The sequence below is a fragment of the Macaca mulatta genome, chromosome 3 (assembly GCF_049350105.2).
Source record: "Macaca mulatta isolate MMU2019108-1 chromosome 3, T2T-MMU8v2.0, whole genome shotgun sequence".
NCBI classification, from domain to species: Eukaryota; Metazoa; Chordata; class Mammalia; order Primates; family Cercopithecidae; genus Macaca; species Macaca mulatta.
The window spans coordinates 177,155,725-177,169,391 of NC_133408.1; the positions used below are offsets into that span (position 1 = coordinate 177,155,725).

At 39.6% G+C, this 13,667-nt stretch overlaps 1 protein-coding gene across 3 annotated transcripts in view; it reads right to left on the reverse strand.

Annotated features, from left to right (window-relative positions):
* PTN (pleiotrophin) overlaps positions 1-13,186 on the reverse strand; it is a 110,689-nt gene extending 97,503 nt beyond the window's left edge. For 2 of the 3 annotated variants that reach the window (XM_015134933.3, XM_015134931.3), the window contains exon 1: positions 11,239-11,533. The gene's annotated coding sequence lies outside the window, so the exon portion shown is untranslated. 3 annotated transcript variants of the gene reach the window in all.
* Positions 13,187-13,667: the final 481 nt, after the last annotated feature.

A 13,667-nucleotide genomic window follows, 5' to 3' on the forward strand; every position in this document is an offset into this window, starting at 1 on the left:
TCTGCAGTTCCTCTCTTCAGGTACAGGGCTTCTATCAATGGAATTCTTGGATGTTTTCTCTAAAGCCTCAGTTCAAGTCCAATGCTGTTTCTTTTGTCTTATTGGTCTTGCTGCCTTTGATATAAAGGGCTTCCATTTAACATCTTGTGAAGGAATGTCACTGGATAAGACATTAGAAACCCACAGAGTCAGCCTGCTTTTAGGAAAAGTGGATCTGTCTGTTTAGAGAGAAACTGGTAGAAATCCACATCTACCCACTTACTCCTGCTGAATTGCTTCTAATCTGCTTCTCCAAACCAAATTCACTTATGACAGCCTTGAAGCACATCTTCAAATCCCCAGATATCACATATCAGAAGGCCAACTGTAATTCCCTAACCATCAGACAAAAGCAGCAATTTAAAAAGGCTAAAAAATCACTTCAGGCCAAAGTTGGTGGGAATCCCAATACTGGCACAGATACTAAACGCATTTGACTTTCACTCCTCCTCTGCGATCAGGAATGTGGTGGTCAAACCCAAATTTGATCTGACTCACTTTAAACTCAAGCCAATTGTTCACTAGTCATTCCAAATAATAACAGAGCAAATAACTCCCTGAAGGATGCCAAGCCCTGGAGCGACAACGCATCAAAGAGGTTTGCTGATCTTGCAGTTTACCCACCTGCAGTGCATCAGGCCCACTCCCTTGGGCCCCACAGCAACTCACAAGTTTCTCAGGCTCTTGAGAGGAGCTAAGAGGTTGGATCCAACCTGGGTGGGACCAGGCAGCTGTGTCTTCCCTGGGGAGACTTTTACCCTTGGATATACGGAAGGGTCCTTTAGGGTAAGAAAGAAAGACAATGTGTACTCAGCTTGACCTTTAATTGGTACACACTAAGTTCCCCAGGATTATTTGTTCCCATCTAAACAGCACATCCTTTGCAGGGACAAAGATTTGCATTTGTTTGTTTGCTTTATGAGATGTTTGTTTGTTTGCATTTTTCCAGTGCTGGCTCTTTTATGAGCGTTCATAACATTAATTTACTTAGCATTTTTTATGATTCTAATTTACCCATATCAAGCTAAATAAATTGAATTTCCATCTTAATTGGTTCATTTGGGAGAATCAAGTGCACATGTTAACATGTGCATAGCTGTTAAGATATATCGCATGCATCAATAACACTGTTAAAAAGCAGGACACCCAATTATGCATCTATTTTTAAAAGTTACATCAGAAAAACTGTAAACGTGTATCAGGGTGCTAACAGTGGAGACTATTTTAAGAATTATAAGTAAGTTTGCTTTTTTATAAAATTTGAATATCTTGTACCACGAACATGTATTTTTGTAGAATGGGAAAAATAATGTGTTTCTTCAGGTACATTTGTGATTTCCTAATAAGCAACCTCATAATGGAAAAAAAAACTTTCATTATTTTTCACATGGTTAAAATTAATCAAACTTTTCACACATTTGACCTGCATTGAACTATATTTGAGATTCTGCATATTCCCAGAGACATTATTCAATAATGAAATGTATATTGTAAATAAGAAAAGATAAGGGGAAGAAAGGCTTTATTTTATTGTTTCAAGATATAAGCATAGACACGTGTTAAAAGTAGCCTAATAAACTACCCGTTTCTCTCCTCTAGCAGCTTCAGGCTTGCTCATCTGAATCCCTTGAAACGTATCTAAAGAAATACATTGCACAGAGAGGGCAATTTGTTTTTGTAATAAATATTTTTTGAGGAGTTGACCCTTGAAATCAGGTTCTTTCAAGATGCAAGATATGCTTTTTAAGTCAACGATCTGATGTTCGTAAGCTCACAAATGAGGGTCACCATATGTTAAAACCTTAGAGATGATTCTGCTGCTGGGTACAATGATGCCATGGCTACGTCTTGAAAAAAGCCATATGCACATCAAATAGGAAAGCCGTTATGAAAACACTGTTCTCAAGTTTTGTGTGGTTTCTGCTACAGTTTGGATGTGTGTCCCCACCAAACCTTATGAGGAAATTTGACTTCCCAATGTTGGAGGTGATGCCAGATGGGAGGAGTTTGGGTCATGGGAGTGGATTCCCTCATGAGTAGATTAATGCCCTCCCTGGTGGGGTTTGGGAGGGTGGGTGAGTGAGTTCCCACTCTTAGTTCCCCTGGGAGCTGATTGTTAAAAAAGGAGTCTGGTACCTTCCTGTCTTTCTTGCTTCCACTCTTTCTGTGTGATGTCTGCTCCCATTCACCTTCTACCTGAGTGGATGCCATCTGAGGCCTTCACTAGATGCCCAATCTGGAAACTTTCAGCCAGCAGAATCATAAGCCAACTAAACCTTTTTTCTTTATATGTAACCCAGCCTCAGGTATTCCTTTATAGCAACAGAAAACAGACTAAGATAGCTTCTATTTGTTTTAGCCTGAGTGAAGATTTTCTCCGTTACCTAAGACTGTTACCCCAATATGCTCCTTATTAATTAAATCTGGACTCTGAAGCAAAAAGCCCTGGTTCTTTCTCTGGGCAGCCCAATGTCTTCAAGGAAGTCACAAAGATGGATGATTCCTGGTCTAGTTCCATTATGGTATGGAAGGAAAGAGTCTAATGCAGTTATAGGAGTTAAAATGTGAAAGAAGGGAAGACTCTAACACTAAGTCAACATATCACATATATCTTTTTCATATTAAGAATGAAGTTTTCTAAACACTTTTCATTAGCTTTTAAAGCAAATGAAGAAGGCAACATTTGGATCACTGACACCCTCTCGGAGAAAGACCCCAGCAGAAGCACTGGGAAGGAGGCCCAAGTGCAACATCTGGCCAGGGTCTTTTTACGCTTAAGGGAACTTCAGTGAAGTCAATAGCAAATCAGGTGGTGTCCGCAATTTTCTTTCATAAATAATCATACATTGTAAATATTATTTGGTCAAAGATGTAAGTTTGAGAAGATTTTGCATATAGCAAGAAGCATTACTGACAATGATCCTGATCATTTTTATTAAGCTATGGACATCATGACTGGAGAGTTCTGATTTGTCTCCTATTCCCTCAAGTTTGTTGAATTAAACTGTTGTGGCTTGCTACTCAAAGAGAGGTCGCCAAGCCAGCAGCACTGCAGTCACCTGAGAACTTGGTAGAAAAGCAGACTCTGAGATTTCATTGGAGACCTACTGAATTTTGGCAAGAACCCTGAGTGACTGGTAAGCACATGAAAGTTTGAGAAGCACAATTATCCAGCAATCATGTAAATGAACTGCTGCTAGCCAATTACTAAAGCTTATATTTAGTGAGAATAACCAATTCAAAAAAAGTGACATGTAGCTTTTAAGACACTCCAGAAGGAATTATAACATGATCTGAAGTAAAAGAAAGCATGCCTGTTTCAGTTTAGCCTTATTTAAGATGTCTTCTTGCTTTTTTTTCTTTAGTATGACTCATTTCTTTTTCTTCATTCCTGTCACACATCTTACCTCCTCCTCACGTTGTCAGTCGAACTTACCTTCAGGCATCTGAGGCAATCTCTGGGTGTCCTGAGAAAATGACAATGACAACAGCAGGATTGGGGAACCAGAAAGGCAGAACTTGCCCCACTGACTTTATTAAGTTCAGTTCATGTTCAGTATAACAATTTGGAGCTTACAGACATTACATCGTGACCATTCACCTTTACCACCAACCTATGAGGTTGGCAAAACAAGTGACATCATCATCATTTCTCACTTACAGCTAAAAAACCTAAGATTCCAGGAGATTCAGTAACACATTCAACAGCCCATACCAAACAGCAGGTGGACTGTGGTGAGATGCTGGTTCCTGACTCCAAACCTTAACTCCTTCCCTGGACTGAAGCCTCTATCAGCAGGGGTCAGAGAGAATGTGGTTATGAGCATCACTAAGGTCAGCAATAAGGTGCCTGTCTCTTGGATTGGGAGTCTCCTATATGCAAAATGCTCTCCTAGACCTTAGGGAAAGCATAAGGTCAAAGAGTCTGTATTGGAGATTTTGCCTGCCCAACCCCCAGGCCTTGAGCATGATCACATGCTCCATGCTCCATATGTTTCCTTCCAGAAGAAAGGATTTTCAATCTGCATTTAGAAAGAAGGAAGAAAATGGTATGAGCATGTGGAGGTGCGAGATCTTTCAAGAAGCATGGAATTCCGCCTAGGATTTTGCTTGTATGTTTGTTGCAGATGCCAAGTGGGCATGAGAAAGAAAAGCAATTCAGGAGGGGGAAGAAGTGAGAACTTGCATCTGGTGCTGCTTCACCATGATCATCATTTTCACCTTCCTGCTCAAACACTCCCAGCAATCAGACTGTATGTTCAGTACTTCACATTGATTTTCTCCATTACTATTCAGATGTCAGTCCTAGAAGGTAAGTATGTGCTCCCACGTTAGAGATAAAAACATTGAAATAAGGAAGACCACAATATTTGCTCATGGTCACAGAGCTACTAAGAAGTGTAGTAATTTATACCTCAATATTTTGGACCTTGTAGCTCAAATATTGAGCCACCAAGGCTACCGTTTCTTTTTTTTTTTTTTTTTTCAGACGGAGTGTCGCTCTGTTGCCCAGGCTGGAGGGCAGTGGCGCGATCTTGACTCACTGCAAGCTCCGCCTCCCGGGTTCACGCCATTCTCCTGCCTCAGCCTCCCGAGTAGCTGGGACTACAGGCCACCACGCCCATCTAATTTTTTTCGTATTTTTTAGTAAAGACGGGATTTCACCGTGTTAGCCAGGATGGTCTTGATCTCCCGACCTCGTGATCCACCCGCCTCGGCCTCCCAAAGTGCTGGGATTACAGGCGTGAGCCACTGCGCCTGGCCAAGGCTACTTTTTCTAATGTATCATCTGTATCCACATGCCCTGTCATATGTCCAGTTTACGCTTAAGGGAACTTCAGTGAAGTCAGTAGCAAATCAGGTGGTGTCCGCAATTTTCTCAAATCCACCTCTTAAGTCAGAACCACTGAAGATGGGCTCCAGGCAGCTGGCACCTACACATGACCCTAGTTAATCTGATAAACATTGAAGACAGGCAACTGCTTCTGTAGGTTATTTGACCTCTAACTGTACATACATTGGACTTGGGGTTTGACATGAGAGACAAATGGGAGATAAAATCAATTTATTAGCCTAAGAAAGATGGCATTATATTACCGAGGAATAAACTCAAACCAGGAATTTTAAGACTTTTGTTTTCATATCTGTATGTCATTGAATGTGGCCCCCTTAACTTCTCTAAGCCTGCATTTCTGTATCAATTTTTTAAAAATCCCACTCAGTCTACCTGAGTAGAGTTACAAAAATATGATGAAAAAATAAATGTGAAACATTCTGAGAAAAAGACCTTATAGCTACATAGAAGTTATAATGAAAATAATGCTTCAAATGACTAGCTTTGTCACTTTGAATAACATGGTTTGTTAAAGAAGTGGTAAGTAAAGTTTTCTGCATTCTGGAGGTAGTCTTGAATCAGAAACTATGAAAAGTTTAAAATTATCAAGGTGAAATATGATTAGGAAGACACTCTAGAGAACTGGCAAGCCTATATGACATTTGGAATGAAGAGAGTGAAGGAAAGAGAGTGGGAGAAGTTTCTGGAGGTTCAAAGTTGAGCATGGGAATGCTTGGGCTTAAACAGGAAATAGGCACCAGGTTGTTTGGTAAGGCGAGGGGATTAGGCATAGAACACAGACGGTCAAGGTGGGTGGAACAACATGGGCAAAGAGAATGAAAGGCATTTAGAGCTGCCTATTTATTTTCTCGTTCATTTGCCATCTTCAATGGTTCTATGCTAAATATGCTAGGGTTCTTGAGAGAATGAGACACAGCCTCTGCCTTAATAGGGTACATAGGTTGGATGGGGTGGGGCTGGTGTCAAATGGTGAGAAAGGAGGAGCTGAAGTCACTATAAGGGGTGACGGTGACGGGGAGACTTTGAAGAAAAGAGAAGGGGAGAAATACAGCTCCACCTAGAGGGGCATTTGCCTTGGAAAACCTTTGGTGCCTTCAATTTCTGACTCAAGATTTCATCCAAATTCCACAGCTGAAGTACAAGGATTTGCCTTCTTTTCCTTCATGTATATGTTTTCATTAAAGGACACTCTTCTCGTCTGGTATAAATTTTCCTGAAAATGACATCTACAGTGAGTGCCATGTCTTAAAAATTGTATTGATTCTAAATAAAACTCAGTCTGAATTCTTAAGATGGCACTTCCAATAATTTGTTTCTGCTACGTTATGTGGCAAATGTGAAATGAAAACACGAAGGAATTAAGAGTTCAATTTATCTTCCAGAATAAACAGCATTAAAGGAATTAACAGACGTAATGCTTTTGAAATAGATGTTGGGTACCATTTAGCCTTTTGTGAGCTCCCCTTTCCTTTTTCTCATAAAAATGTGATCCCTTTGACATTGGAACTGCTTAGGGCAACAGTTGTACATATCTTATTCTAACTTGTGTTGTAGTAATTAGTGTTTTAATATTCTTACATATATATTGAGTAGATCATTAGCTGCTTGAAGACATATTTATTTGTCCTGTGTCCCTCATCACACCACCTACCATAGAGTACAGCAGTCACTATCCATAAAAGTCTGGTAGGGATAAAAATAAAATAACAAGAAGTCCTTTACTTCAATCTCCTCCTCAAAATAGAATTGTGCCCGAATGATTTCCTTCAGTATTCATTGAAAAAATATTAAAAATGTGAGTCTAGAGCTCATTACAGAGAATCTTCCTCCAATTCTCTTCAGATTTGAGAATTTTCCTTGTGAAAGAGTTAAAGCTCGAAGAACAGTTGTGACAATACTGAAGCATTTGGAGAGGAGAGAGGAAGGCGGGGAACTGAAATATTTGGAAATAAATGTACACATTTGGAAGACGAGGGAAAAAAAAAGCAAAACAAAAGGTGAAAAAAGGAGTGCCCAAAGAAATTAGGAAAATATTAAGATAATAACATATCAAGGAGGTTATGAGATAATCATAAAAGGTTGGGGTTAGCAACCTGTGACTTTTAAAGCATCTTTTCCAGAGATGGGTGAGGGCATAATGGATTTTAATTGAGATCTCCTTTAAATACATTTCTAATAAAGAATTTCACAAGTTCACACCACTTACCAAACACAAAGTATTAGATATTGTCGAACCATAGAGACAGACACCATGTTCTATTTCTTAAACATGCTACATTGTCCAGCACAATGTAGTATTAGGCATCCAACATACATACAATAAATATTGTTAAACTGGCTGGCCATAGGAGCAAGAAAAATTGTATTGTTGGATTAGGACCCCAAGAGGATGTGATGGAGATGAGTAACTCTAGCTGCACCGCTACATTGATACTGGGAAGCTGAGAAGAGAATGAGGTCAACACATTGCAGCAATGAAAATGTTGGCTGACCCTTAGCCAGGGTCTTGAGTCAAAAAAGAAAAGGGGAAAATACCACTGAATCAGTAGAGAGGGCATTGAAAACACCAGCTAGGAAGGTCCAAGTTGAAAACACCAGCTAGGAAGGTCCAAGTTTCCAAGAATGCCAACATATGGACAAACATTGCTGGTACATCTGTACATAGAGAAATGTATGCCATCATAGCAAGAGGGAATTGGGCAAGACGTTCTGGGACCTGTTGGGTGGGAAATAGTGGCAACAGAATTAATAGAGAAATGAGAGAAAGGAGGAGAAATAGGTCAACATAAAAGCAGGAAGAAAAGGGAGCAAAGGGTTAGAGACCCAGAATGCTATTTGTGTTTTAAAATGATGTTTTGGCTTTTGCTAAAAGCAATTCTTAGAATTAAGAGCCCAATTATCAGTTACTATGACTTACTTCTTTCAAGATTAATATATAGAAATTGATTTTTTGTTACACCATGTGTGAAGTGAAAAAAAATCTAAGAATTCTATTTTTAGAAAACTGGATATGATGTTTTTTCTATTTGAGATATCACTTTATCTAAACCACTATGAAAAAAAAGGTTCAATAAATAAAGCCTAGAAAAAGGAATTAAATTTTATTTCTAAAAATATCTCAAACATGAAGGAGTCATTGTATTCCTTGTCCACCCTGAAGAAATAGGGATTTGTGGTGAATGTGATCTACATAATTAAGTCCACAATATTACCATGTTTATAATACCCTCTGATAATGTTTCAGCATAGCTACCCTTTTAAGCTACTGTTTTAATCTCTTATTTATTAAATGCCAAAATAGAAAAAAAAAGAGGCTTGTTATATTTTACAATCTAGAAATATTTTAATGACACCATGAAATCTATGCCGCACACTAGACTGGCTTGAAGTGGATGGAAAAATTGCCCAGTGGGTGGAAACTTGAATTGTCCATAAACATCAGACGGAAAGACAACTTTCCATGAGGCCATGGCCCAAATTCCACTTAAGCCAATTGACTCTGAATGGAAAAAAGCAAGCCTAGCTCATAAAAAAAGGTTCATATCTGAGTATCATTTTACCTCCCCTCCCACAGCAGTGATATGACCTTGTGCCAGAAGGAGACAAAATCTCTTCGATTATTCATTTAGAAAAGAAGCCAGAGGAAAAAACATTCCTCACCCTTGTGAAGAAGCCCAACTCAACATCATTAGCAAAGCCATGGAACAAAGGCCATTGGAGGGCTCCCACTCAGCCTCATGCTCCAGAGAAAAGCACATCTCAAACTGGGCCGAGTTGCACTCAGGTGTGGAGGACGTTTGCACTCATCACATTGGGTGGTTTCAGTCTGGACACCTCCTTCCGGAGAGAAGTCAGGAACAACTTCCCATATCATTATGCTGCCATATTAAAAGGCATAATCGTTTAGAGAAGTAGAATTTTTATTCCAAATTTAGACTTCAGGCCTTCAATCTATTGTTAATTTATCACACCATTTTCAACGAGCCAGGTAAACTCAGTTTTGTGGGAAAGTTTTGAATAGTAATTAAAAACACCACATCACAATGGGAAGATGATCAGAATTCATGTGAGAATGTCATATAAGTGAGAAAGCAAGAATATCTTCAAAGGAAAAATAAAATATTTGAAGTTAAAATATTTGATATCTAAGATTGATTTTATTTTATAAAAATGATTCAACTATCTGGGGATCTTATTTCTCTCTGTTGTTTTCAACAACTAGGTTTTATGAAATTTTAAACCAGGCCATTGATTTGACTGAAATTTTAAAAACAATGAAAATGCAGATCTTGTTATGTGTTGCTATAAGTGAAGCCAAAATAAGGCACATGGAAAATATCAATAAATTAATAAGTTTATTATTCCAAATCTCATGATCTCATGGAAAGAGGTCTAAAAAACAGAGAATTATATATAATACATTAGACTATAAGTACAGTTAGGTATACCTTATTACTCTAATTCTCTACAATATCTCATTTAAAGTCAGATAATTAAAAAGTCATATATTTAATAGGGCTTTTATTTATCTCAAGCTCTAGCTTTGAGAACATAATGCATTTGCATCCAGAAGCAAACAGCTGGAACACAGCACCTAATGCTGTTATATGTGGCTTCAGGTGGGAGTTCCTTATAGTGACTTTTCACTAAATGCAGAAAAAGATGTCCTAAAGGGAACCAGTGAGCAGTGGCAGAGAAAAGATCACCTTCTATGTATTTAAAGTACAATTAGAGAACTTAAGGCCCAAGTTTCTTAAAGCACAAAAGAATGGTATTAGAGTTGTTCTTTTTTTAAATAATACAATTTTTTAAAATCTCACCTTCTAATTTAAATGAAAGAGTACAAATATTGCCAGTCTGAAATAACTCATGTCCCAAAGGAAGCAAAGAAATTCAAATTTCCTCTGAATTTAACTGGACTATATTTTTTAAATGACTTGGCCTTTAAAGTGCATAATTTACTTAAAAGGAAACATAACGAAGATGGAAAACACAGCTTTATTTTCTGCACTGGGAGACTTCTGTTTTGTTTCATTGTCATTACCTTTTAATATTCCTACATATCAACGCATTCCCAGATAATTAAGGGGCTAACATGGGCCCTGCTGTTTCATCAATTCCACATTTGCCTACGATCATAAAATTGCTTCATTATGTTATTAGTTCAAAAGTTCTTTTTGGTAATTCCTGAATCTCCTCCCGTACCCCTCTCTCCAGCACACACACACACACACACACACACGCACATGCACACATCACCCCTTTCTCAGGCTGCTAAAGCAAAATGCCTGGTGACTCTTAACATGAGAAATGTTCAAGGACTGGAGCTTTAATGTTCTCTCCTCTTAGGACCCCTATCCCTCCTATTTTCTGAATGTGTCCCCAAACTTACAAAGCAGCTCTTAATAGACACAAGGGTGAGTTAACACTAGAGTGTATATAAATTGCATGTATGTGTTCCTGTGTGTGTGTGTTGTGTTATGTCATGGAGAAAGGGGTGTGTGTGTGTATGGAGAGGAGAGAGAAGGCTTCACTTTACATCTATTAAGTAAGAAAGGAGTTGAATATATTCCTCCCAAAAAATATTTTCTTAACTTATTAGAAACAACAACTCAGAAACTCTAAAAATCTAGTAAATTAGTAACAAATATATCCTAAATTTATGTGGGTCAAATTAAAAGTTTAATGGGTCTATGTACAGGGCAGTTCTTTAAATTTGCATTCAAACGAGAGACGGGACTCCAGATGTGTCTTCTAAACTTCGGTTCTAACCATTTCTGGAACCATTCCTGGGCTGTCAGGTGGGAAGACGGGTGCCACTAGTGCTGTGAGAGAGGTTCCATGTCAGCGAGCACTGGGAGGAACAAACCCGCAGCGCTTACCTAGAAATGCCAGCTAAGAGTCATGGGCTGGCGGGCCCTGGGGCAATCAGAGAATCAGAGAGAGGTTGGGAAAATGAGAGCTGCTTGTTCAGGCTGCCGTACTTTCTCTCCAACTACTCAGCCAGAGACACACCTACTAAAGCTCCAGGTTTTACGAAAAGCAAAGGTGCACTCTCCAGCCCACCGCTGGAACACGGTCCAAATGCACGCTTAACATCACAAAAACTTCTTTCCTTTCACTTACCTAAGCACACCCTAACTAACCTAACCTGAAACCCCCAAAATACGCCTCCCTTGGCCTCTGGAGCAAGTCAGTTTTGAAAGCAGTCCTATCAGCAAAGACACCGGGCAGCCTCTCTCACTCCTACCACCATCATGTGTTGGTACCCAGAAAAGTGGCACAAGGTGAAGGCAAACTCGATCGAAGAGCCCTCCGAGAAATCGCACATTCCTCTCACTTACTTTGAGTTGCAAACGTCCCCTCTGGCGCTCAGTCTGCCTTTGTTGCAAGGGGCGAGGTTGCTACGGCTGAGTCCAGGTACCCGGCTCGCTGCAGCTCCTGCTTGGTCTGCTGCTGCTCTCCCCGCCTTCTGGACGGATGACTCACTGGTCTCTTTCTTCCCCTCTCTCCACTTTGGATTTTCCTCTGCTCTGGGGCTCTCTTGGCGGGATTTTTGGACTGGAAGGCGGGGAACCTGATCCTGCCTTTGACTCAATTACGCCCTGACAGGGAGGGAACGGAAGGGAAATGGAGAATGGGAGGGATGAGAGGAGCGGGCCAGGAGGACGCAGGCTGGGCGAGGGAGGGAGAGCGTTTTGCACTCGAGAGCTGATTGGGAAGCTTATTAAAAGCAGAATACTCCAGGGGCAGTCTCTCCCCGCGGAGCAAGAAAGAAAACGGATTTGAACCAAGAGGCCATGAGATGGTACCTTGTTTTGTTTCTAGCAGAGACCAAACACAACATTTCTTTTCCAAACTCCACCCATGATCTATTCTTCAGATGAGTGCAAAGCCACTTTGCCAAATAGAATATTTTAAATGGACAATTGATGGCATTTTAGGTTACAGTTTTGGCCCCCCACAATCCTTTAATGATATTCAGGATGAAAAAGCACTCTCTTCGAACCAGCCTCTTCTTCCACCCACGAAAGCCCTCCCTATACACAGAGGCAGTTACCCAGCTGTCAGTCACATCTCACCTGCAAAGCACAAAATGTACAAAGTACTTTTTCTCAATTGTCACAGAGTGACAGACGTCTGAAAGTTCCCAATTAAGTGCTACTTACCTTTAGGGAGAGCTCTTTCCTTTTTTGGTTTCCTTGGCACGTTTAGCAACCTATTCAGTAACATGCCTTTGACACCCAAGAATTTAGAGGATTCGTCAATGTAGCTCAAACTCTGAGGTTTGTAAAACTTGGAGGCTGGACTTTGCATCTCTCTGGAATTTTCATTTCATTCAATTGAGGAAAGATGCTAAGGCAATGCATAGGTAAATATTTATGATATAGATGAGATAAAAGTATTGTGTAAAAGGATTAAGACGTATTACACAAATTCACCCAAACATTTTAAAAATGTAAATTTTGAGATTTTCTGCCACTTATCAGCTTTTCCTGCTCCTTGGTTAGTTCCTTTTACCTACTTTTACTGCTCAGCTTATCATTTGATGGCATCCATCCCAAATTGCTTGTAAAAGAGACTCGCATTTTTCATAGTTCTGAGGTTACATCCGTTCATTTCAATTTGACAAATATTTATTAAGCAACGTATTTACTTAGAACTATCCTTAAACCCCCAAACTAGAAGCATTGTCTTGTGGCAAGTAGTTTTTAGGGACTTGGGGCTCTTATATTGACTGCTACCTGTAGAAATGTCCCTTGGAGAAGTTAGCTGGAACCAAAGAGGTGGCTCTACAAACTCAATCAAGCAGTCAGTCAAGCTTTTCAAAAGGAACAGCATCAGAGATGCACTTACACACATACAGTTTATCCCCCTTCCCAAACCCTTCATACACATACCACATACAATTCTCAAATGAAATAACTAAATAAGGAAGCTGTGTTCCTTTCTTCTATACACAGGCTTCAGGTTACCTATTTTCCTTTTGTGATTCCACTTCCGTGTGAAGAAAGCATTGTTTGTTTTAATCGGATTTCACCTGTATAAAGTGTGGCAGAATGCACATTGTCATTTTTATAAGTATTTTGCCCAGTCCCTTTACAGAAAAAGATGTCTCAGCATTCTATTAACACTCCACAGGGGCAAAGTTTCTAAGGCATTGAACAAAGAGCTATTCATTTTCTTTCTGTTCTTCAGCTTTAACATATGTAACATACGTACATACAAATGTATATACTATATATATATACACAAATGTAACATACAGCTAGCTACCAGTTAGGTGAACAATGCTGGCTTGATTGAGGTGCTCTCTATAGGGTTGATAAAGTAAGCAGGAGAGTCCTATGATTTCTACTCAATTACATATGTTATATCAAAAATATCACCCTTTATTCAGATAGGTGTATACTAAAATTGCATACATCAGTGATTATCAATTGGGAGCAATTTTGCCCTCCAGGAAAAGTGAATAATGTCTGGAGATAGTCTTGGTTGTCGCAAATTGGGGGAAGAGGTTGCTCTGGCATCTAGTGGGTAGAAGCTGGGGATGCTGTTAAACATCATACAATGCATAGTTAAACATCATACAATGCCTACTCCATAGGCAAAGCTGCCCCAGTGGCTGCTGGCTATCCACCTTTATGGTCATTTCCTGATTGTATGCTAAACAAGGGGTAGTTTATTCATGAATTTTCCTGGAAAGAGGTAGGCAGCTCCCAGAACTGAGGGTTCCTCCCCTTTTTAGACCATATATGGTAACTTCCTGACA